Here is a 25,090-nt window from a genome sequence, read left to right as displayed (position 1 = left end):
TGTTCGCATATAGCCCATTTACAGCCCGCTAACCCAGGGCCCGTTTACGGCCTCTCCGAATTAGGCCCAGTAGCGTCATCTGGGCCGTCCAATATAATTCTAGCCCGTTTTAACTTCCGGCCCATGTATGGCCCATGATGTCTTTCGGCCCATATGAGGCCCGTAGTAACCCTCGGCCCATTAACGACCCGTGGTAAAACTGGCCCGTAATGAACAGTGTATCACTTTATACCCATTAACGACCCATTATTCTGTTGGGCCATTTCCAGCCCATGTTATCTTTCGGCCTTCTTAGGGCCCATTTATTCTTGGGCTCATTTCCAGCATTCATTTACTTTCGGCCCGTTACTGTCATTTTCTGCTTGTGGGCCAAATTCAGCCCATGGTTATAGTCGGCCCGTTTGTGGCCTGTTAATATGTTGGGCTGTTTTCATAGTGTCATCAAATATGGCCGATTAACGACGGCCCGTTATGGTCGGCCCATGAACGGACGATTTCAACTCTAGCCCATTTACGGCCATAATGTGGTCTGTTATTGGCCCATGTTAGGCCACCCGATCATACGGCCCGTAGAAGGCCCATTGATGATACGGCCCGTAGAAGGCACACTGTGTCTACGACCCGTATAAGGCCCATTGTTTCTATGCCACGTAGAAGGCCCATTGTTTCTACGGCCCTTAGAAGGCCCATTGTTTCTACGGCCCGTAGGAGGCCCATGTTAACTACAGTAAATATGTAGCCCATGGTTAATGTGGCCTAGTTTTTAAAAAAATAGGTTATTGAGGCCACTAGCAAACCGCAGAAAAGAACTGCATTGACTACAAGAAAACAAATAAACAAGACAATAAGGAAATAAATAAGCAAGCAACTTACGCTAGGCTATCACGGCTATTACACATATTACATCCACTGGGCATCAAAGTTCGCCACCAGTGCAAATATAGGGAACAAAGCAGCATATAAACGCCGTAGCAAAACAAGTCCGGAACTGAAACCACTTCAGAAGAGCTCAAGAAACAATATCCTGGGTACCCATAATGCTGGCAAGATGCTTAGCAAGCTTATTAACTTTCTCTTGTTTGGCGCTTAAATCCTCCAGCACTTGCTATTGCACCAGAAAGTATGCATCTGAATTCTGCAGGGACTTCCTCAGTCCTTCGGCTTCCTGTCGCATAACATCTGATCGATGTCTTTCAACATCAAGTTGAGACTCAAGAAGCCGAACTGATTCAGGTAGCGAGTTCGAAGAGCTGGTGCCAGCAGTAGTAGCCAGTAACTCGAACACTACATCAGGACATGAATTTGGGGTTGTCTCGGTGTCTTTAATATAGTTTTTATCAGCTTTCTTGGAGACCAACAGGGATGTCTCACTATCTTGAACCTTATCTGCATTACTTCCTTTACCATTGCATAACGGGGTACTCTTCTCCAATATTTTATCCGCGTTCTAAAAGAGAAACAAACAAACACATCACAGGTTTACAATGTAGTATATGAAACTCATTTTGGTAAACCAGTTCACTAGTAAGGTGGACAGGATAACAACATGAAACAAACATATATCTATGTAGTATGGTCACTATATGGTCTATATCATTATAGTTTATGTTGCCAAATCAAGATAGATACAGTTCGAATCATATCTATTTAAGAGAAAGCATCATAAACAGAATATAAGTGTGGGAAACTACACAACAATAACAACACTTGTAATGTGCAAGGCATGAGAACATAATTGTTTATTCAATTGAAACTGAAATCAACATAGAGCAAGTTACAATAGCAAACACGTTAAAGAAACAGGTTTAAAACATACCTGTTGCACCATTGGAGTTTCAATTGCATCCTTCAAATTTGAAATTAGTTGGTATGAGTAAATACAGTGATGCAAGATCAAAGTAGTATGAACCATAGCTACGGAACCTGACCTGAGAACAATTCTTCTTCTGCTTTAAGCGTTGACTTGGGGTTCGGAGTGGTGGTCCTCGTGCTTTGGGCACCGCAGTTGCCTTACTAACTTCTTGTGTTTGGGTGCTCTATGGTGGAGACGGTGTTGTGTCAACGGGAACTCGGTTACTATCTGCTGGGGTTGGGGTTAGAAGGGGTGTAGCTGGTTCTCTGTCCAACTGGGTAGGGGTACAATCTGCGTGAGTCTGGGTTATGTGTGGTGGGGCTGGTTCTTGGGCAAGTACAACCGTGGTTCTATCTCCGTCGATAGGTAGCATGATCTTTTCTGAAGACCGTGTTTTTACTCCCACAGATACTGCCATCACCCCTCCAATTGAAATGGTTGATAAACAAGAAAAGTAATTGAATGTACAGACATTGTAAGATAGACAGGTGCAATGGATAGTAGGGAAGAAAACATGGCATGAAATAATTCACATTTATGTTGTCAAACCAAACAAAATAGCAGGACATAATTTCACGTATATGATGGCTAATTAAACAGGATAGCATGACACAATTTCACATGTATGATGGCTAACTAAACAGGATAGAGTGACATACTTGAAAATATGATGACTATGTAAACAGGATGACATGATATAACTATACGATGTGTCTATTAAAGTGGTTAGCATGCCATAAATCACAAACATGTCAGCGATGGAAACATGATGGCATGATATAATTCACGGATAGAATTATATAATTCAAAATATGTAGACTATGTGAACAGGATGAGATGATATAACTATATTATGTCTTTAGAAAATGGTTGGCATGCCATAATTCAGATACATGTTGTCTATGTAAACATCATGGTATGATATAATTTAAATATATGATTTATATACTAAGGAAGTGAGCAGAGGGCAATCGCATATATGATGTGTCAACTAAGGAGATGGCATTCAATATCGTATATATGATGTAAAAACTAAGCATTGCAATACAACATATGCATGATATGAGTAATATAACCCTGCCAAGTTTGAGCATACACCTCAGGGGGATAATAGGACTGGTCATCTGCCTCTGAATCCTCCTCTGAAGAGCTATCTGTAACCAGCAAGATATCTACTTCAGCAGGTAGCATTGTCTCCTCTGAAGACCTTGTTTTCACTCCAGATTTCTCCATCACCAATTCAAATGGCTGATGCATAGGAAGAGCAATTGAATATACAAACATTGTCGACAAAAGCAATGAGAAATACAAAAAAAGGACGGCATGATATAATTCACATATATGACGCTTGGCTAAACAGCATGGCATTGCATAATTCACATATATAATGCCTTGGAACAAGATAGCATTGCATAATTCACATATATAATGTCTTACAACAAGATGGCATTGCATAATTCACATATATGGTAATTAGACACTAAAAAGGTGGCATTCACACAAAGCATGTCTAAACTAAGAAAATGACATAGCAATGCAAGATACCATACGCACGATATGAGCAACATAACCCTGCCAAGTTAGAGCATGCACCTCGGGGGGGGGGGGGGATAGGACTGGTCATCTGTCTCTGAATCCTCCTCTGAGGAGCTATCTGTAACCAGCAAGACATGCACTTCGTCAGATAGCATTGTCTGCTCTGAAGACCTTATTTGCACTCCAGATTTTTCCATGACCATCCCGAATGGCTGATGCACAGGAAGAGTAATTGAATGTACTAAAATTGTTGACAAATCTAACACGTAATAAAAAATGATGTCATGATATAATTCACATATAAGATAACTGGCTAACCAGGGTGGCGTTGCAAAATTCACATATATAATGCCTGGCTAAACAAGATGGCATTGCATGATTCACATATATGATAAAGAAACTAAATAGATGGCATTGACACAAACCATGTCTAAACTAAGCAGATGACATCTTTGATGTATACAGTAAGCAATGCAAGGCACCATATGCATGATATTACCAACATCAGCATGCCCAGTTAGAGCGAAGACCTCATGGGGTAAATAGGAGTGGTCTTCTGCTTCTGAATCCCCCTCAGAATCGTTATCTTCCTCTTGATTACGATCTGAAATGGGTGGAGGGGGGCTGCCTTTGCGCCCACCATGGAGCGACGTCCGCATGAAATTTTATTGCCACGCAAGGCTCGTCTCTTTTTCTCTACATGTTCAGTTCCATTGTGTACAATAACTGACATGCATAGGAATAAAACATAGTGAGATTGTGTAAGGAGTGCATGCACAAATCCAGAGTGATGGTAGCAAACTTTGGATAGACCCAAAACCAATGATAGTAGGCAGATAATAGCTTTAGTTAAAAAATACAGATAATGGCTCCTTTAATGTTTGTTTGCACCCAACATGAAACTCATAGTAGACACCCGAGATTAACCAGATAGTAGACAGATAGTACTGATTGCTGCCCCAATATGTACCCCACAACCATTTAAAAACTCAAGTTTCAGCATAAGTTTGGACCTAACTCAGAGTCTAATAGGTGAACACGACAATAAAGTAGCATGTCATCATATTAAGCAATGCATAACGTAAGCAGACACGGAAGAGTGCGACCTCTCTTGCGGACCCGTGTAGTCCTCAAGGTCATCTGCTCAGTTGGTGATGGTAATGCAGTTGTCGTGGCTGCCGGCGGCGGGGAAAAAGATCTGAGGCGGCAAAAGACAGTCTGGAGAGCGGATCCCTGCTGTGGTGAACCCTTCCGTCATTGGAGCAGCTGAGCTGGGGTGGAAAACAACACCGCAGGAGCAGGACAAACCACACAAGGTTTCTTTGACACATGTCCATAACACAAGTAATTGTGTAAGGGCTTGTTTGAATTTGAGGATTCTAACAATTCAGGGATAGGAAATAGACAGGAATAGGATAGGAATGCACGTGAAAAATAGAGAATTTAAAAACACAGGATTTCTGCCAATCTGGGTGTTTGGTTCACAAGAATTGGAAGATCACAGGATGCAAAGAAGCATAGTGAGATTAAGTCAAACCACAAGAAAATGTATGATTATAATGCTATTATGCTACTATCTCTTAGTCGGGTGCTTCATGAACAGGAATTTGAAAAGGAGGACAAGTGGAAATTAAAATTCCTACGGTTTTTCTTTCAAGGAGACACTAAAGGAACAAATCCTACAGTTTTCCTTTGCTCCATTCCTTTGCACCAAATTCATGAAAAGTAGTACAATAGTAAACTTTCCATTTCCTATGTTTTTCATTCACTTTTCCTTTCAAGCACTGGAGATTCTAGTAGGCAGTCTTGAGCAAGGAAAAGGCTACAGTAAAAAAATGTTTTTGTGCTACTTCTATTACTTTGGACCCAGGCCACTACCCTACTAGCTCAACTCCCAGGGCCATCGACAAATGCACAGCTCAAACGTGCAGAGATAAATAATGATGGCGTTCAAGAGAGTCCATCATGGATAGCTAAGTTGCCTGGTACCTCACTGCTTGTCATATAGTAGGATAAAATAATCGTATTTCCCGTTACTCCGTGTGCTCAGTGGACAATATATATAACATGTAGAGTAAAAAAGATATGCAACAAGTGTACAACCTCTTTGGCGAAGCTATGTCGATCTCAGCGTGATTGGGTTAGCCGGTGAGGATGCTCCAGCTGACTTGGCTGTCAAAGGAGGGAAGAAGATCTTAGGCATCTGGAGATGGAGCCCGAGGTACTGCTCCGCTGTGATGGAGGGTTTTGTCGTTGGAGCACCTCCGGTGAGTTGTACGATGCCGAGGCTGAAGCAGGACAAGAGAGACAATGTTAACCTGAGTGGAATTCTAATAGCATCTCCACTAGATGACGTAAAATACATAACCACAAAGTGCTAGATGTAAAATATATCAGCCGCTCATCTCTGAACTTAACTGTCGAAACTGAATTTAACTGTCGAAACTGAACTTGACTATCGAAACTGAATTTTGCTGTCGAAACTGAATTTTACTGTTGAAACTGAACGCACTAGAGGTGAGGCTACAAGTCAGTCGACTGACTTTTTCATCTCCGGTCAGTCGATTTTGCAGCCGTTGGATACGAAATCAAGGGCCTGCAGTTCATCTTCAACCTCCGCCCCCTGAGGCGACAGCCACCACCGGCCAAACAGCCGCCCGCGGCCGGCGGTGCGCCGCCCCGCCCGCCCTGAAAACACTCCCCCCCACCTCTGGTGCATGCTACCTCTTGAGCACTGCGTTGGTTTTCCCTTGAAGAGGAAAGGGTGATGCAGTAAAGTAGCATAAGTATTTCCCTCAGTTTTTGAGAACCAAGGTATCAATCTAGTAGGATATCACGCTCGAGTCCCACGCACCTACACAAAACAAATAAGAACCTCGCAACCAACGCGAATAAAGGGGTTGTCAATCCCTTCACGGTCACTTACGAGTGTGAGATCTGATAGGTATGATAAGATAATATTTTTGGTATTTTTATGATAAAGAGAAATAAAGATGCAATGTAAAATAAACGGCAATAGAAATAACTAAGTGTTGGAAGATTAATATGATGGAAGATAGACCCGGGGGCCATAGGTTTCACTAGTGGCTTCTCTCAAGAGCATAAGTATTACGGTGGGTAAACGAATTACTGTCGAGCAATCGATAGAATTGATCATAGTTATGAGAATATCTAGCTATGATAATGTATATAGGCATCATGTCCGTGACAAGTAGACCGAAATGATTCTGCATCTACTACTATTACTCCACACATCGATCGCTATCTAGCATGCATCTAGAGTATTAAGTTCATAAGAACAGAGTAATGCTTTAAGCAAGATGACATGATGTAGTGGGATAAACTCATGCAATATGATATAAACCCCATCTTTTTATCCTCGATGGCAACAATACAATACGTGCCTTGTTGCCCCTGCTGTCACTAGGAAAGGACACCGCAAGATTGAACCCAAAGCTAAGCACTTCTCCCATTGCAAGAAAGATCAATCTAGTACGCCAAACCAAACTAATAATTTGAAGAGACTTGCAAAGGTAAACCAATCATACATAAAAGAATTCAGAGGAGATTCAAATATTGTTAGTAGATAAACTTGATCATAAACCCACAATTCATCGGATCTCGACAAACACACCGCAAAAGAAGATTACATCGAATAGATCTCCAAGAAAATCAAGGAGAACTTTGTATTGAGATCCAAAGAGAGAGAAGAAGCCATCTAGCTAATAACTATGGACCCGAAGGTCTGAAGTAAACTACTCACACATCACCAGAGAGGCCATGGAGTTGATGTAGAGGCCCTCCGTGATCAATGCCCCCTCCGGCGGAGCTCCGGAAAAGGCCCCAAGATGGGATCTCTCGGGTACAGAAGGTTGCGGCGGTGGAATTAGGTTTTCGTGGTGCTCCTGGATGTTTGGGGGTACGTGGATATATATAGGAGGAAGAAGTAGGTCGGTGGAGCAACGAGGGGCCCACGAGGGTGGAGGGTGCGCCTAGGGGGTAGGCGCGCCCCCTGCCTCGTGGCCTCCTTGGTTGTTCCTTGACACCCACCCCAAGTCTCCTGGATCATGTTTGTTGAGAAAATCACGTTCCCGAAGGTTTCATTCCGTTTGGACTCCGTTTGATATTCCTTTTAGGCGAAACTCTAAAATAGGCAAAAAAACAACAAGTTGGGTTGGGCCTCCGGTTAGTAGGTTAGTCCCAAAATGATATAAAAGTGTAAAATAAAGCCCATTAACATCCAAAACAGATAATATAATAGCATGGAGCAATCAAAAATTATAGATACGTTGGAGACGTATCAGTCCGCCGCCGCCCCGACCATCCCTCTAGCCCCTCCCCCCCCATTCCGAGCTTTTTCTCCGTCGATCCCCACGCCACCGCCCCACCACCGCCGGCGACCACCGCCCCCACCCTGAACCCTAAGATAGATAGTGGGGTACCTCTCCGGTGAGCCCCCCTCCCCGCTGCGGCTGGTTCTTCCTTAACTCCGGCGACCCCCCCTAAAAATCGACTGACCCAAAAGTCGATTCAGTCGACTGAAGTGTAGCTAAATCAGAGCAGCATCGCTAGAAAGAGCAAGAGCGAGAGCAGCAGCGCGAGAAAGAGCAAGAGCAGACAAGGCAGGGGACCGAGAGCCAGAGCAGAGCAGCAGCGCGAGCGAGAGCTAAAGCAGAAGCAACTCCTACTGATGTGGACGTCGCCGCCGAGGGAGCGACGCCGTGGAGGAAGTGGCCGGCGACGCCACCGTGGATGGAGCCGCGCCATGTTGGCTCGAGACCGAGCGCCGGCAGCGCCGTGAGATCAAATCAAGAAGAAAATGCGGCGATTAGTGTACAACCTCTTTGGTGGCGCCGATTAGGCCGCAACTTCATTCGAGGAAACGGTGATGATGATGCTCTTCCGGTGGTGCAAGTGAAGACGGCGGTGTGGGAATGAAGGTGGCGCGAAAGACGAGGGCAATGTCGGGGCAGCTCCTTGGAGGTGGAGGACGGGGTGGCTGAACCGGCGGGACGACCAGATCGAAGACGGATCCTCATCCGGTACAGTGGATGAGGGACATCGAGGTGTTGCTATGGACGACATCGTCAGGGAAGAGGCTCCGGCTGGGTGGCGGACGGAGGAGGGTGTGGGGCTTCGCGGGTTTTCCCGGCCTCGGTGTACGAATGGGTGGGCGGATGGGATGGGAGTTGTGAACCATGGCTTAGGGACGCGCTTGTCCGAAATGTGGGGTAAGTTACGAAAGTACCCCCACCGATTTGAGGCAGTTCTTTCGGTTCAGGGGTATCATAGGCATTTTGAGTGTCGGGATTTCACAGGAGGTGGGAGTTTTCGCGCGCGTTGTAATTTTGGAATAGCAAGGCACGGGTTGAGATGGAGGGAGTTGTTGGAGCACAACGATACAAAGATTTATCTTAAATATTTCGGGCTAACAAAGCGCGGGTTGAAGAGGCGGGAGTTTCGCAGCACGATAGACAGAGACGCTAGCTTGAAATTTCGGCATAACAAGGCGCGACTTGAAATTTCAGGACAACAAGCTTAACGTGTACCCAAAAAAGACAATTTAGACTAGTATGATATACTACGTACAATGTGTTTAACACGCACAACACACACAGACACCATTTAGACTAGTAAGGTACACGTGCATTGCACACATGAGATTTGGCAACCAAATTATGAATAAATACCACATTATAGCATGTAAGCTTTGAGTCATATATGCATGATGTAGATGTTCGTTTAATTCTTATAGTTCATTTCATTCAAAATCATCTAGTTTTTATAAGAAAGCTAATCTATTTTAAGATTCATGGAATTGTGCGTTGTAAGGCATAAAGTAAAAACAAATCATGTAGAAAAACATTTGGGCAATTCTGATACGGAAGATTCTAGAACAAAGAAGAAGTGCTTGTGTTTTGAGGTTTGTGCATTATGCTTAAGTTCAACCATAGAGTCTTCTAGATTGTACATCTGGCAAAATCTGGTGGAATCTAGATGATATCCAACGGCCAGTAGTGCTCAAATTTGCCTGCTCTGCACCATCGGATTGGCCTCATCCAACGACCATCTTTCAAAGTTAAAGTTATCCACACACTATATAAAAATATAAGATATAATATATATAGGGGTATATATATAGGTATGTGATGCGAAAGCCACCCATCATCTCCAATTAGAATAGTGTGTCCATACACGGATGCAATGTGGCCAAAAGATGTCTGCCATCGGTATCTCAAATCAAACCAGTCTGACCTTGTTCAATGTGTATACATTATAGCATGCTCGTTTCCAAACCACACCGCGCAGATCTCCGTTATATTCATGCATGCATGGGTTTCAAACATCTTGATCTCTTATTCAAATATTTGAATTCAACTTTACATTGATTATGACCTCACCTAGTCTTTTACACCCACACATTGGTCTTGTCTTTATAATTGTACCACTAACTTTCTCTCGTGCATGCATGCACACACACTACTAGTCGGCATTATCCATCGCACACATGCAATCATTTTCTTCAGGTCGGTCTCCCATGAAGGCACACACACACACATCCCCTTCTCCATCATATCGGGCATTCTTTATCTCTCACGTGCATGCGCAACAATCGATGTTCCTCTATGTGTGTGTGTGTATATAGCTAGGTCTTTCATATTTTTCCACATAAACCGATCAATCTATATATCTAGTGAGGTCTCACCCTCTTTCCCACGTCCACATCGATCAATCTATACCTCTCTATATAGGATTACATATATAGCTAATACACCCACATTAATTATATATCCAATGCCCCCCTTCTCATCATCCATGCCTTCCACTTCATCTCTCAGACGTGCGCACAATGGCGAAGACAGGGGGCAGCAAGACCCCCCTAACATCACTATATATCGAGGCTAATATGAATGTGATCATTAGACAATTGCTGGTAAAAATGGTTTAAGTTGATGAATTGGCCCTCCTCGTAAAGGATTAGCAATGCTTGGCCCCCTAGCTCATGGGACATTTTTCATGGCTCCGCCACTGCGCAGCAGTGCACGTTCTCGCCCCCTCTCTCTAAATATCAATCTCGTAGTTGTGCACTCCTTCATAGTCTCCCTCCACTCGGCCCCTCGTACCATCTTCTAGCCCTCCACCGGATTTTGCCACATGTACAATCTAGCAGACTCCACGGTTGAACTTAAGCATAATGCACAAATCTCAAAACAACAGTGGTTCTCCTTTGTTCTAGAATCTTCCGTGTCATAACTGCCCAAACTTTTTTTCTAGTTGAATTTCCATTATTTGTTTTTACTTTATGCTTTACAACGCACAATTTCATGAATCATAAAATAGATTAAGGGCTTCTTTGATTCAAAGGATTCTCAAAGGAATTTTGGAGGATTCTAATCCTTAGGAATTTTTCCTATCTTGTTGTTTGATTCATAGGATTGTAAACCATAGGAATTTTTCCATATGATTCATTTGCACTAGATTTCATAGGAAACATCCCATCCACTCAAACCTCTTTGAAAGAATTCTGCGTTTTTTCTACGCACAATCAAACACTCGTACAATCCTATAGGATTCAAGATGACATTCCACTCTAATCCCATGTTCTTCATATTCCCGTGTTTTGGAAATCCTGCGAATCAAAGAGGCCCTAGGTTTTTTTATAAAAGCTAATTGATTTTGAATGAGATGAACTATAAGAATTAAACGAAGGTCTACATCGGGAATATATGACTCAGAGCTTACATGCTATAGTGTGGTATTTATTAATAATTTGGTTGCAAAATCTGACGCGTGCAATGCACGTGTACCTTACTGGTACTTCGAGTATGTGCAAAACACAATGGCATGCTACACAGTGTCTGTCTTATAGTTCATGAAGCCACGTGGCACATGTGGAGGCGTTGTTGTGACATCCTTGTGTGGATTGATCACAGTGACATGCTGCTGGTTCCAGAAGAATGTACTCGTCCTCCCTGAGCCACACTGGCGGTACATGCACGAAGCGAATATGTGCACGCACGCCATGCACGCACTCATTCCCTCGCACGCACACGCGGATACACAGGCGGACGCAATTTTGTACCAAGGTCCACCCCATGTGATAATTTGACGCGTGTAAAGTCCTTCACTTCATTGATGGTTAATTAATACAGCGCATGCAAATTGAGTGGACGTGAGGGCGGAAGAAAGACATTACTACTCCACTGCGCGCATGCGAGTAGTTAAATCATGGGTTTCTAGTAGTACTTCCATTGGTATCCTTCGTATTTTGTGCCAATTTTTGACAGTAACATAATATTTACGCATCTGAGCAGTGTAGTCTACTTGAAATTTATGTTCCACTAAACTCATCGGGAGCCGTTTCAGGCCTCGAAACCAAAACCCATCAATTTATCTTTACCTTGTTCCCATCACATTTGAAAGTACTAGTGCTACAATTAAGTGCAAGCCTGCTCACACCTACTAGTACGTACCAAACCTGAACGTGTTACCACTATGCATGTATTAGTACTAGTGCTAGTACTTAGGTTATAAAAAGGGGAACTACCTAACCGAAAATTACTCTACCTTTCCTCCTCATAAGTGCTTCTTCTTTGTCCGTCCTTGCCATGTATGGTGCGCAGAGCTCAAGGTCGAGAACTACTCGTAACAAGGGAGCGACAACCAAGGCCGCGGAAAAAAAGAGAGGGCTTGCCGCCACGCAGAGACCTCGAAAGATCTCTCACGGGCTGGCGATGGCTCCCAGGAGCGCCCTAGCCGCGGAGGCGAACATGCCGAGCTGGCGGCGCTGGAGTCGTTATCCCTCGGCGGCATGCCCGATCAGCTCAATAAGCACCTCAATAAGCAGAAGGAGTTCATCCACGGCTTGGTGGAGCTGCTGAAGGAGAGCCTCGATGACATGCCCGCTGAGCTTAATAAGCAGTGGGAGTTGACCGCCGGCTTGGTGATGCTGCTGAATAAGAGCATTGCCTCAGAGAAGAAGGCGACCGGCGAAATCCTACAACTTCAGGAGGACAAGGCGAACCTCTGCCATGAGCTCGACCTGCTGAAGGAGAAGAATGCCAGCTGGAAGAAGCTGCATGAGAGTAGTAGTTCCTTGATGAAGATGCTGCAGGCCCTCGTCATGGAACAAAAGGAGGAGTTGGCGAAGCTCCGCATCGAGCACCCGGCTGCTGTCAAGGTATGTAATGCGGCCGTGGAACAGATGATGAAGGCTCGCGTCGAGAAATCCCGCGTCATGGACAGAATGAAGAAGATGGCGGAGGAGACACACAAGGAGATGGAGGTCGTGGAGGCGATGAAGAAGCAGTTACGACTCCGCGGCGAATTCGATCATTTGGGGTGATAATCTTCCTTCTTCTTTTGCTCCTGTGTTTCTTCTTTTGCTTTAGGTGTTTCACCGCACGTGTCACGTTCTCTGCGAGGCATGAATAGAACAATGCTAACAATGAGATGACTAGCAAATTAGATCATTTTTATCACCATATGGCACTGGGCTGCGTGTTTCGTGCTCCTCCATCATAGTAGTACTAATCCACTGGAAAACTTGAGTATACCACACGGTTCTTTGCTCCTCCTCAGGTCGTCGGCACATTTATACGAGCAATCAAATCACAAGGCCCCGCCTTCCAGCAGTAATGAGCCGTCAAATCACAAAGGCCCTCGCCTCTCGTGAAAAGGACCAAGCTAGACTGCCCTGCCCTCTAGCCTTTTAAAAAATGTATACATGCGCCATGGAGCAAAACTAACAAGATGAAATTAAAGAAAAAAAGGTGGTACATACGTCGCCAAATTATGCATATACTATATGACACTACCCACTATGAAGGTACTAGTAACATAGACTAGTAACTAGTCTATGTTACTCTCCACTATGACCAGCCAAAGTCGAGGCGTGGACACCAACGAGGGCCTGGTTGTGTCTATACTTGGACAACTCACCCAACTGCATGCGCACTAGGCAGACGAAGCTCGTGTCGTGTTGGTGCCGTGTGCAGCCCGCACATTAACCAAAACCTCGCGCCTCCATCTCAGCCTCCGCATTTTAAACTTCTCAATCTCAAGGCCAAGGAGCAACGTGAAACCTATGATAGAGCCAATCGGATGGTTGAGAACACTACAATTCGTAGCTACAGATGCGTGTGTGAGAGAGGACAAGTGCGTGCATGCACCTCTTCTCAGAGTACAAGTGTATGTGGGTGGCATCGACCTAGGGAACAGTGATGGTGCGTGCGAGAAGTCCCAAGAGATAGGTGTAATGCCTCTGGAAAAAAGAGTAGTCTATAGCTCGCCATGAGGCTATTCCTGTCGAACACCAAGCGTAAGATATGTATCCGACGGTGCCAGTTTTTGCACGTACACAACAGTAGAAAAAGAACTAGTACCATGGCATATGCTACACCACGGCCGAGAAAACATGCCAACGTTACGCCATCCGGGAATAGTGCCGCACTTTGAAACTAGAACCGTCAATAATTTTTGAGCGCGTCTCGTCACATTCCAGATTACTACTACCATGCTATATTTAATTGTAAACCTGTTCACACCAATCACAACCTAAACGGTTTCCCACTTAGGAGCATATTAGTAGTACTCGGCTATAAATACTACTATGCTAAGATGACTACACATTCCTCCTCAACTCCTCATTCACAGAAAACAATCAAGTCAATCAAGCCATAGTCAGCGTGAGTTCTGGGGCAAGAGACTTCCACCAAGGAGAGGTGAGCATGGAAGAGGAAGCACGAGAGATGTCCCGCCTCGCCACGAAAGCAGCCGACATGTCCAGCCACGCAGCAGTAGCAGTACAGAGGTCCTGCCACGCCGCTGAAGCAGAACGGAGGTCCCGCTGCACCGTCGATGTAGCCGACTGGTTCGGCCACGCTACGGAAGCAGCAAAGATGTCCCGCCGCGCCGCCGAAGCAGCACGAAGGTCCCGCCGCGCCGCGGCGGCCTGGGAAAATTTCTCGCGGGTAGGAGAGGACTCTTAAAGGCGCATGCATGCGATGGTCCATAGCCAGATGGATCAAATCTTCAGCTGGGGGAGGTTGCAGGACAAGGCTACCGGCGTCATCCGGCAACTAGGGGAGGGCAATGCGAAGCTCCGGGGCAAGCACGACTTGCTGAGGGCGAAGATCGCCGGAAGGGCGAAGCAGGAGGAGGAGACCGCTGCCTTGTTGCAGAGGACGGGAATCATCATCAAGAAACTTATGGACGAGAATGCCATGCTCCGCATCGAGCGCAACAGGCTGGTGGAGGAATCCATGGATGCTGCCAAGCAGCATATTAAGGACATGAAACTGATGAAATAGATCATCGTCCGCCACGAGAACTAGTCTCCGCGACCTGCAACGCATAAAGAAAGTAGAGATCAGCGAGCCAGATCGTTGTATGCGTCTTCCTTCTTATTTTTCCCTTGTGTATTTCGGGCGTAGCCGCATGTTGCTTTTTTAATTATCTTCCTAATTATGTAAGATAATTATTATCCACTCTCGTCGTCCTTATATATATATTCATCAGACTTGCTATAAGTCACAGTAGATGCTATATAGGTCCGTCGGATCTTACATTAAGATCCGTGCAAAATTTTCTTTTTTCTCTCTTAAATGTCAATCGAGTGAGACATTGCCACGCCATTAAACAGAGGCTCGGGCGCCTTTAATGGAGACCTTGGGAGAGGGGTGGACGGCAGATGGAGGTCAAAGGGCTCGCACGCCTCCCGTACTCAAATAGCTACCCTGCACGGCGCCTCCTAGATAATAAAAAAAGGGGACGCGTGGCGGCACGTAAATGGTAAATAGAACGCCCACGGTTTCAATAATACTTGTGTTTCCGATTGTAACGTGACAGCACTTGTTCCAAAATGACTTTGTTGATTGTTAATGTGTGCGCCTTCGCAAATCGGACAGCAAAATTACCACATCATGTTGGTGCCATGTCATGACACGAAGCCAAGTTTCATGATTTTCATGCATATTTCGGATTTACAGGAATTAAAAGACCAAGTTTCTCAATGTTTCCAGCCGAGCCTTGATGCCTAGATGTTTGAATTTCATTCCCATTTCTGGCATGGGACCTAGAAATTTACCCGAGGATACACATGTAATTTTTCAACCAGCTTTGGTGCACTGGAGCATGTGCTTGTATTTAAAATTTGAATTATGCACACAAAGGTGACACGTTCCCTCTCAGAACCACGAGCCTTCTTGAGAGAAGCTCTGGTTTGCAAGAAACTTATACCAAAACTTGTTCCTATTTTGCAATTTTTTCACCACAGCATGGTAGTACCATGACATGACACCATGCCAAGTTTCATGATTTTCAGGCGTGTTTTGGATTTTTAAACCCAAGCTTCTCAATGTTCTTGGCCGAACCACGATGCCCAGATGTTTGAATTTCATTCCCATTTCTTGCATGGGACCTAGAAATTCACCCGACGACACACATGTGATTTTTCAATCAACTCTGGTGCACGGGAGCATGTGCTTGTAGTTCAAATTTGAATTATGCACATTAAATGACCAGAAACGCAATTAATGTATAAAAAGGCCAAACGAACCCGAAATAATTCCAAAATTTAACAGGGCACTCATATAGTTCTATGTTGCCTCTGTAAAGAAAATCTGGATGGGAGGCAGCGTATATTGTTTCACACACAAAGGTATAAAGAAATAAAGAAATTAGCATACTATTTAATTCTTGGGTTCTTATTATTTATGCCACTAGTTGTGTATCACTACTCAGTTTTGCCATTAGAAGTTACAACTACTCAAAAAATGCCATCGATCCGTGAGATGCCTGCTCAAAAATGCAATTAGATATCTAAAAAATGCCATCGTTAAGTTAGATGTTTGCTCAGAAATGCCATTAGACATTGTTATTTTCACATCAAACCCGTTGACCATGTTACATGACAAAAATAAGCCGATTCTCACAATGATAAGTTAATGGTGTCCAGCACAACACACCCCTCAAATAAAACTAAGCACCCTGGAATTCTTTGACAAAACTAAGCACCCTGAAATTCTTTGACAACTAAACTGCTGACTATATGATGTTGGCCATATATATTGTATGTATATAATGTGAAGAAACGAGTGGTAGTACTATACCAACTAAAAGATGAAATGTACGAAATATAACGAGAAGAAACATAACATAGTTCTGCTAGGGGCTCAGCACAACACACCCCTCAAATAAAACTAAGCACACTAGAAATTAAACTAAGCAACTAATCCGGTAGACACTGCATTAGAACCACCATGAGCAATGACATTGCCACCTTACTCGGACTCCTCATCCACGTCCTCGACTTTGTCCTTGTCCCTCTTCCTCTTGGCCGATACTTCTTTGCTTGAACCGCACACTTGGCTCTTGCTCTTCATCCAACCCTTGTAGATATTGAAACAAAGGTAGCCATCCATTGCAGTGTAGTGGATGTGGTCTATATCTAGTACATTCTACTCCCATGCATGATGAAACTTGAACGGAGGTTTCTTCAGTGTACTGTACGAAGGATGAACCATGGCTCCTGCCAGGGTCAGCATTGAAGGATGATCACGGGAGGGCACCAGCCCTTTCTTCTGAAGGTCGAAGGGGTAACCTACAACGAGGCTTATCTGACCCAGGATTTCCTTGTCGTTCCTAAAGTCTACAGTAACGAATTTGACTCGGCCGTCCTTGAGGAAATTCTTAAAATCCCGGCACTCAATGTCGGCATGGCATATGTGGTAGACCAAGCATAAGTCATGCATGCAAACCTGGATTACGGCGGGCTTCTTCTTCTCTGCCTCCTTTAGATTCTTCTCGCTTCCCAGGACTGTGGTGTACTCAACATCTAGCCCAGCGACCCACTCATCATTTGAGTTTTCGAACATGCGTTTGAAGCGAGCAAGGCATTCTTTGACCTTCACGGAAGAATGGGTGTAGATGACGTAGAACTCATCACCGGTGATGGTTCTAACCTTGTACTCGCTGTCGATCATGGAGATTTGGGACACCATGGAGTTGGGAGGAGGGTCAGGATTAGTGGAACTGCCGTAATGTGAAAGGACGGGACAACTACGAGCGGTTTATTGATTGTAAAAATGTCGAGTGGGGGCGCGTGCGAATGGAAGGGCAGTGTCTTGCCTGGTGTATAAATGGATTCATGCACGGTACTATGGGGGCCCAATTAGATGTCATGTCTACTCGACACCCAATTAAATGGCTTTCGATGTCATGTCAAGCGTCGGGAAAATTACAGGTGATACAAAGCTTTACATTCTACTATGATACGGGCTTCCGAGAGCCCTTGGATCTGAGATCGAACGATTGTATGGCGTGATTCTAGTCCTATGGGTGAATATCCTATCCTGGTGGGTTATTCTACAAATTTTCAGCAACTTAGCATGCGACCGTTCGATTTCAGATCCAAGGGCTACTAGCTGCCCGTATCATGGTCGCGCCTACCACGACTATCGCCTCGCTCGCGCGGTCGCGCCCTTGGAGATTTAACACGATGCGTTAGGCTATCTCATGTTGGCATGTCATACATAGTCATCACTTAGTCACTCATACAACAAGGTTGGCTATAAGGTTGGCTATAAGAGTATTGTTTGTTTACTTCTCTCTATCTCTTTCTTCGTAGTATTTATTGCATTTGCCAAGGATTGACCTCTTCCAATGGTGCTTATATGAGGTGCTATGGGCATTAAATGGCTTAGCAACTCAAGTCCCCAATGCGTAGGTGCTTAGTTTTTTGTTGCTAAGTTTGCTTCATCTAGGTACACGCGCTTATCATCATTTCTTCCTAGGGTCACCAAACTAGTCTCTCTCTCTCTTTGTAATTAACTTGCCACATCACACTTTATGCCTATTGATACGTCTCCAACGTATCTATAATTTTTGATTGTTCCATGCTATTATATTACCTGTTTTGGATGTTTATGGGCTTTATTATACACTTTTATATTATTTTTGGGACTAACATCTTAACCGGAGGCCCAGCCCAAATTGCTGTTTTCTTGCCTATTTCAGTGTTTCGAAGAAAAGGAATATCAAACGGAGTCCAAACGGAATGAAACCTTTGGGAGAGTTATTTTTGGAACTGAAGCAATCCAAGAGACTTGGAGTAGACGTCAGGGAAGCTTCGAGGAGGCCATGAGGTAGGGAGGCGCGCCCCCCACCCTCGTGGATCCCCTGACCGACTTCTTTCGCCTATATATATGTCCATATACCCTAAAAACATCGAGGAACAGAATAGATCGGGAGTTCCACCGCCAGAAGCCTCCGTAGCCACCGAAAACCAATCTAGACCCGTTCCGACACCCTGGCGGAGGGGGAATCCCTCTCCGGTGGCCATCTTCATCATCCCGGTGCTCTCCATGACGAGGAGGGAGTAGTTCTCCCTCGGGGCTGAGGGTATGTACCAGTAGCTATGTGTTTGATCTCTCTCTTTCGTGTTCTTGAGGTTGTACGATCTTGATGTATCGCGAGCTTTGCTAATATAGTTGGATCTTATGATGTTTCTCCCCCTCTACTCTCTTGTAATGGATTGAGTTTTCCCTTTGAAGTTATCTTATCGGATTGAGTCTTTAAGGATTTGTGAACACTTGATGTATGTCTTGCAAGTGCTTATCTGTGGAGGCAATGGGATATCATGTGATCCACTTGATGTATGTTTTTGTGATCAACTTGCGAGTTCCGTGACCTCCTGAACTTATGCTTAGGGGTTGGCACACGTTTTCGTCTTGACTCTCCGGTAGAAACTTTGGGGCACTCTTTGAAGTTCTTTGTGTTGGTTGAATAGATGAATCTGAGATTATGTGATGCATATCGTATAATCATACCCACGGATACTTGAGGTGACATTGGAGTATCTAGGTGACATTAGGGTTTTGGTTGATTTGTGTCTTAAGGTGTTATTCTAGTATGAACTCTATGATAGATTGAACGGAAAGAATAGCTTCGTGTTATTTTACTACGGACTCTTGAATAGATCGATCAGAAAGGATTACTTTGAGGTGGTTTCGTACCCTACAATAATCTCTTCGTTTGTTCTCCACTATTAGTGACTTTGGAGTGACTCTTTGTTGCATGTTGAGGGATAGTTATCTGATCCAATTATGTTATTATTGTTGGGAGAACTTGCACTAGTGAAAGTATGAACCCTAGGCCTTGTTTCCTAGCATTGCAATACCGTTTGTGCTCACTTTTACCACTTGCTACCTTGCTGTTTTTATATTTTCAGGTTACAAAAACCTATATCTACCTTCCATATTGCACTTGTATCACCATCTCTTCGCCGAACTAGTGCACCTATAGAATTTACCATTGTATTGGGTGTGTTGGGGACACAAGAGACTCTTTGTTATTTGGTCGCAGGGTTGTTTGAGAGAGACCATCTTCATCCTACGCCTCCCACGGATTGATAAACCTTACGTCATCCACTTGAGGGAAATTTGATACTGTCCTACAAACCTATGCACTTGGAGGCCCAACAACGTCTACAAGAGGAAGGTTGTGCAGTAGACATCAAGCTCTTTTCTGGCACCGTTGCTGGGGAGGGTAGCGCTTGAAGGTATATCTTTAGATCTTGCGATTGAATCTTTTTGTTTCTTGTTTTATCACTAGTTTAGTTTGTAAAAGAAAACTACGAAAAAAATGGAATTAAGGTTACCTCATATGCTTCATCTTTTTAATATCTTTCATGAAAATAAGGATTCCGATAATTGTGCCAAAGTGTTAGAAGAAGAATGCATTAGAATGTTTAGCACTAAAACTTTGAATGATGAGCATGATTGCAATGTTATCCATAGTACTAATGATGATTGCACTAGTCATGATGAAAATGTCTCTTATAAGCATGTCAACTTTTTTGGAATACATAGAGCTTGCAAGCACACACCAAATAGGGAAGATGGATTTTGCAAGAGGCATAAGTATTTGGAAACTAAATGGTTGTAAGAAAGGCTAGATGATTGTGCTAAAAGATTCAATATTTATCGCCGTCCTTGTGAAGTTTCCAATGAACATGGTCATTTAAAGCTCCAATGCTATTTGTTTCATGATCAAATCGTGTCCAAAAATTGTGATAACTTGATTACCCTTGAGCATCAGAAAGAGCTTAGTCTTCTTTTGGGGTATGAAGAAATGAAACGTATAACCGAGGATATTCCAAAATTTAATATTGATAGATTTCTTGATTTTGATCTAGAAGAAATTTTATGTATTGTGCGGTGAATTGCATTGAAATCCTATATTGCCAATTACCTAGAGACAAGAAAACAAATAGAAGATGAAGAGGTTTCAATTGATTATGATGAGAACAAAGTCGCTACCTATGATGATTATTGTGATGACACTTATGCTATAAAAAGTAGTGATGATTATATTTATAAAACTTTTCATGATTATGATTACCCTTTTTCTGAACATTACAATTTTAATGTGGAAACAATTTATAGTATTTGAGTCTCTTATGATACTCCCACTATTCCGAATGAGAAGAATTTTGCTTATGTGGAGAGTAATAAAATTTCTATGCTTGTAGATCATGAAAAGAATTATTTAGGTGCTGGTTATATTGTTGAATTCATTCATGATGCTACTGAAAATTTTTATGAGGGAGGAACATATGCTTGTAGGAATTGCAATAATATCAAGTTTCCTCTCTATGTGCTTAAAGTTTTAAAGTTATGCTTGTTATGCCTTCCTATGCAAGTTGATTCTTGTTCCCACAAGTTGTTTGCTTACAAAATCCCTATGCATAGGAAGTGGGTTAGACTTAAATGTGCTAGTCATATTCTTCATGATGCTCTCTTTATGTTTCAATTCCTATCTTTTATGTGAGCATCATTGAAATCATCATGCCTAGCTAGGGGCGTTAAACGATAGCGCTTGTTGGGAGACAACCCAAATTTATTTTTGTTCCTTGCTTTTTGTTCCTGTTTAGTAATAAATAATTCATCTAGCCTATGTTATTATTGAGTTTTTATGCTTTTAATTAGTGTTTGTGCCAAGTAGAACCTTTGGGAAGACTTGGGGAAAGTCTTTGCGATCATGCTGTAAAAAACAGAAACTTTAGCGCTCACGAGATTTGCTGTCATTCTTATTGGAGAGTGCTATTTAGATAATTAGTTTTTCAGATGATTAATATATAAACGCCTCACGTCCAGAAATTTATTTTAGAATTTTTTGGGGTTCCAGAAGTATACGTTTGATCCAGATTACTACAGACTGTTCTGTTTTTGACAGATTCTGTTTTCTATGTGTTGTTTGCTTATTTTGATGAATCTATGAGTAGTATAGGAGGGTATGAACCATATATAAGTTGTAATACAGTAGACATTACACCAATATGAATTTATAATAAGTTCACAACAGTACCTAAGTGGTGATTTATTTTCTTATACTAACGGAGCTTACGAGTTTTCTGTTAAGTTTTGTGTTGTGAAGTTTTCATGTTTTGGGTGAAGATTCGATGGACTATGGAATAAGGAGTGGCAAGAGCCTAAGCTTGGGGATGCCCAAGGCACCCCAAGGTAATATTCAAGGACAACAAAAATCCTAAGCTTGGGGATGCCTCGGAAGGCATCCCCTCTTTCGTCTTCGTTCATCGGTAACTTTACTTGGATCTATATTTTTATTCACCACATGATATGTGTTTTGCTTGGAGCGTCATTTTATTTTCTTTTATTTTGCTTGATGTTTCAATAAAATACCAAGATCTTAAATTCTTAAATGTTAGAGAGTCTTCACATAGTTGCATAATTATTCGACTACTTATTGATCTTCACTTATATCTTTCGGAGTAGTTTGTCATTTGATCTCTCATGCTTCACTTATATTATTTTCAGAGTCCTAAACAGCATGGTAATTTGCTTTGGTTATGAAATTAGTCCTAATATGATAGGCATCCAAGATGGGTATAATAAAAACTTTCATATAGAGTGCATTGAATACTATGAGAAGTTTGATACTTGATGATTGTTTTGAGATATGAAGATAGTGATATTAGAGTCATGCTAGTTGAGTAGTTGTGAATTTGAGAAATACTTGTGTTAAAGTTTGTGATTCCCGTAGCATGCACGTATGGTGAACCGTTATGTGATGAAGTCGGAGCATGAATTATTTATTGATTGTCTTCCTTATGAGTGGCGGTCGGGGACGAGCGATGGTCTTTTCCTACCAATCTATCCCCCTAGGAGCATGCGCGTAGTACTTCGTTTCGATAACTAATAGATTTTTGCAATAAGTATGTGAGTTCTTTATGACTAATGTTGAGTCCATGGATTATACGCACTCTCACCCTTCCACCATTTCTAGCCTCTCTAGTACCGCGCAACTTTCGCCGGTACTATAAACCCACCATATGCCTTCAGCCACCATACCTACCTATTATGGCATTTCCATAACCATTCCGAGATATATTGCCATGCAACTTTCCATTGTTCTGTTTATTATGACACGCTCCATCATTGTCATATTGCTTTGCATGATCATGTAGTTGACATCGTATTTGTGGCAAAGCCACCGTTCATAATTCTTTCATACATGTCACTCTTGATTCGTTGCACATCCCGGTACACTGCTGGAGGCATTCATATAGATTCATGTTTTGTTCTAAGCATCGAGTTGTAATTCTTGAGTTGTAAGTAAATAAAAGTGTGATGGTCATCATTATTAGAGAATTGTCCCAGTGAGGAAAGGATGATGGAGACTATGATTCCCCCATAAGTCGGGATGAGATTCCGGACAAAAAAAATAAAAATAAAAGAGAAAAAAGAGGCCATAAAAAAGAGAAGGCCCAAAAAAATGAGAAAAGGAGAGAAGGGGCAATGCTACTATCCTTTTACCACACTTGTGCTTCAAAGTAGCACCATGATCTTCATGACAGAGAGTCTCCTATGTTGTCACTTTCATATACTAGTGGGAATCTTTCATTATAGAACTTGGCTTGTATATTCCAATGATGGGCTTCCTCAAAATGCCCTAGGTCTTTGTGAGCAAGCGAGCTGGATGCACACCCACTTAGTTTCTTTTTGAGATTTCATACACTTATAGCTCTAGTGCATCTGTTGCATGGCAATCCCTACTCACTCACATTGATATCTATTGATGGGCATCTCCATAGCCCGTTGATACGCCTAGTTGATGTGAGACTATCTTCTCCTTTTTGTCTTCTCCACAACCATCATTCTATTCCACCTATAGTGCTATGTCCATGGCTCACACTCATGTATTGCGTGAAGATTGAAAAAGTTTGAGAACATCAAAAGTATGAAACAATTGCTTGGCTTGTCATCGGGGTGGTGCATGATTTAAATATTTTGTGTGATGTAGATAGAGCATAGCCAGACTATATGATTTTGTAGGGATAGCTTTCTTTGGCCATGTTATTTTGAGAAGACATGATTACTTTGTTAGTATGATTGAAGTATTATTATTTTTATGTCAATATTAAACTTTTGTGTTGAATCTTATGGATCTAAATATTCTTGCCACAATAAAGAGAACTACATGGATAAATATGTTAGGTAGCATTCCACATCAAAAATTCTGTTTTTATCATTTACGTACTCGAGGACGAGCATGAATTAAGCTTGGAGATGCTTGATACGTCTCCAACGTATCTATAATTTTTTATTGTTCCATGCTATTATATTACCCGTTTTGGATGTTTATGGGCTTTATTATACACTTCTATATTATTTTGGGGACTAACCTATTAACCGGAGGCCCAGCCCAAATTGATGTTTTCTTGCCTATTTCAGTGTTTCGAACAAAAGGAATATTAAACGGAGTCTAAACCGAATGAAACCTTCGGGAGAGTTATTTTTGGAACGGAAGCAATCCAGGAGACTTGGAGTAGACGTCAGGGAAGCTTCGAGGAAGCCACAAGGCAGGGAGGCGCGCTCTACCCCTGGGCGCGCCCCCACCCTCGTGGGCCCCTCGTGGCTCCCCTGACCGACTTCTTTCGCCTATATATGTCCATATACCCTAAAAACATCGAGCAACAAAATAGATCTGGAGTTCTACCGCCAGAAGCCTCCGTAGCCACCGAAAACCAATCTAGACCCATTCCGGCACCCTGCCGGAGGGGGGAATCCCTCTTCGATGGTCATCTTCATCATCCCGGTGCTCTCCATGACGAGGAGGGAGTATTTCTCCCTCGGGGCTGAGGGTATGTGCCAGTAGCTATGTGTTTAATCTCTCTCTTTCGTGTTCTTGAGGTGGTACGATCTTGACGTATCGCAAACTTTGGTATTATATTTGGATCTTATGATGTTTCTCCCCCTCTACTCTCTTGTATCGGATTGAGTTTTCCCTTTGAAGTTATCTTATCGGATTGACTCTTCAAGGATTTGAGAACACTTGATGTATGTCTTACATGTGCTTATCTGTGGTGACAATGGGATATCATGTGATCCACTTGATGTATGTTTCGGTGATCAACTTGCGAGTTCCATGACCTCGTGAACTTATGCATAGGGGTTGGCACACGTTTTCGTCTTGACTCTCCGGTAGAAACTTTGGGGCACTCTTTGAAGTTCTTTGTGTTGGTTGAATAGATGAATCTGAGATTGTGTGATGCATATCGTATAATCATACCCACGGATACGTGAGGTGACATTGGAGTATCTAGGTGACATTAGGGTTTTGGTTGATTTGTTTCTTAAGGTGTTATTCTAGTACGAACTCTATGATAGATTGAACAGA

The sequence above is a fragment of the Triticum urartu genome, chromosome 7A, assembly GCF_056163025.1.
Source record: "Triticum urartu cultivar PI428250 chromosome 7A, HENAU_Tu73, whole genome shotgun sequence".
Classification (NCBI taxonomy): Eukaryota; Viridiplantae; Streptophyta; class Magnoliopsida; order Poales; family Poaceae; genus Triticum; species Triticum urartu.
This window is presented reverse-complemented; position numbering follows the sequence as displayed.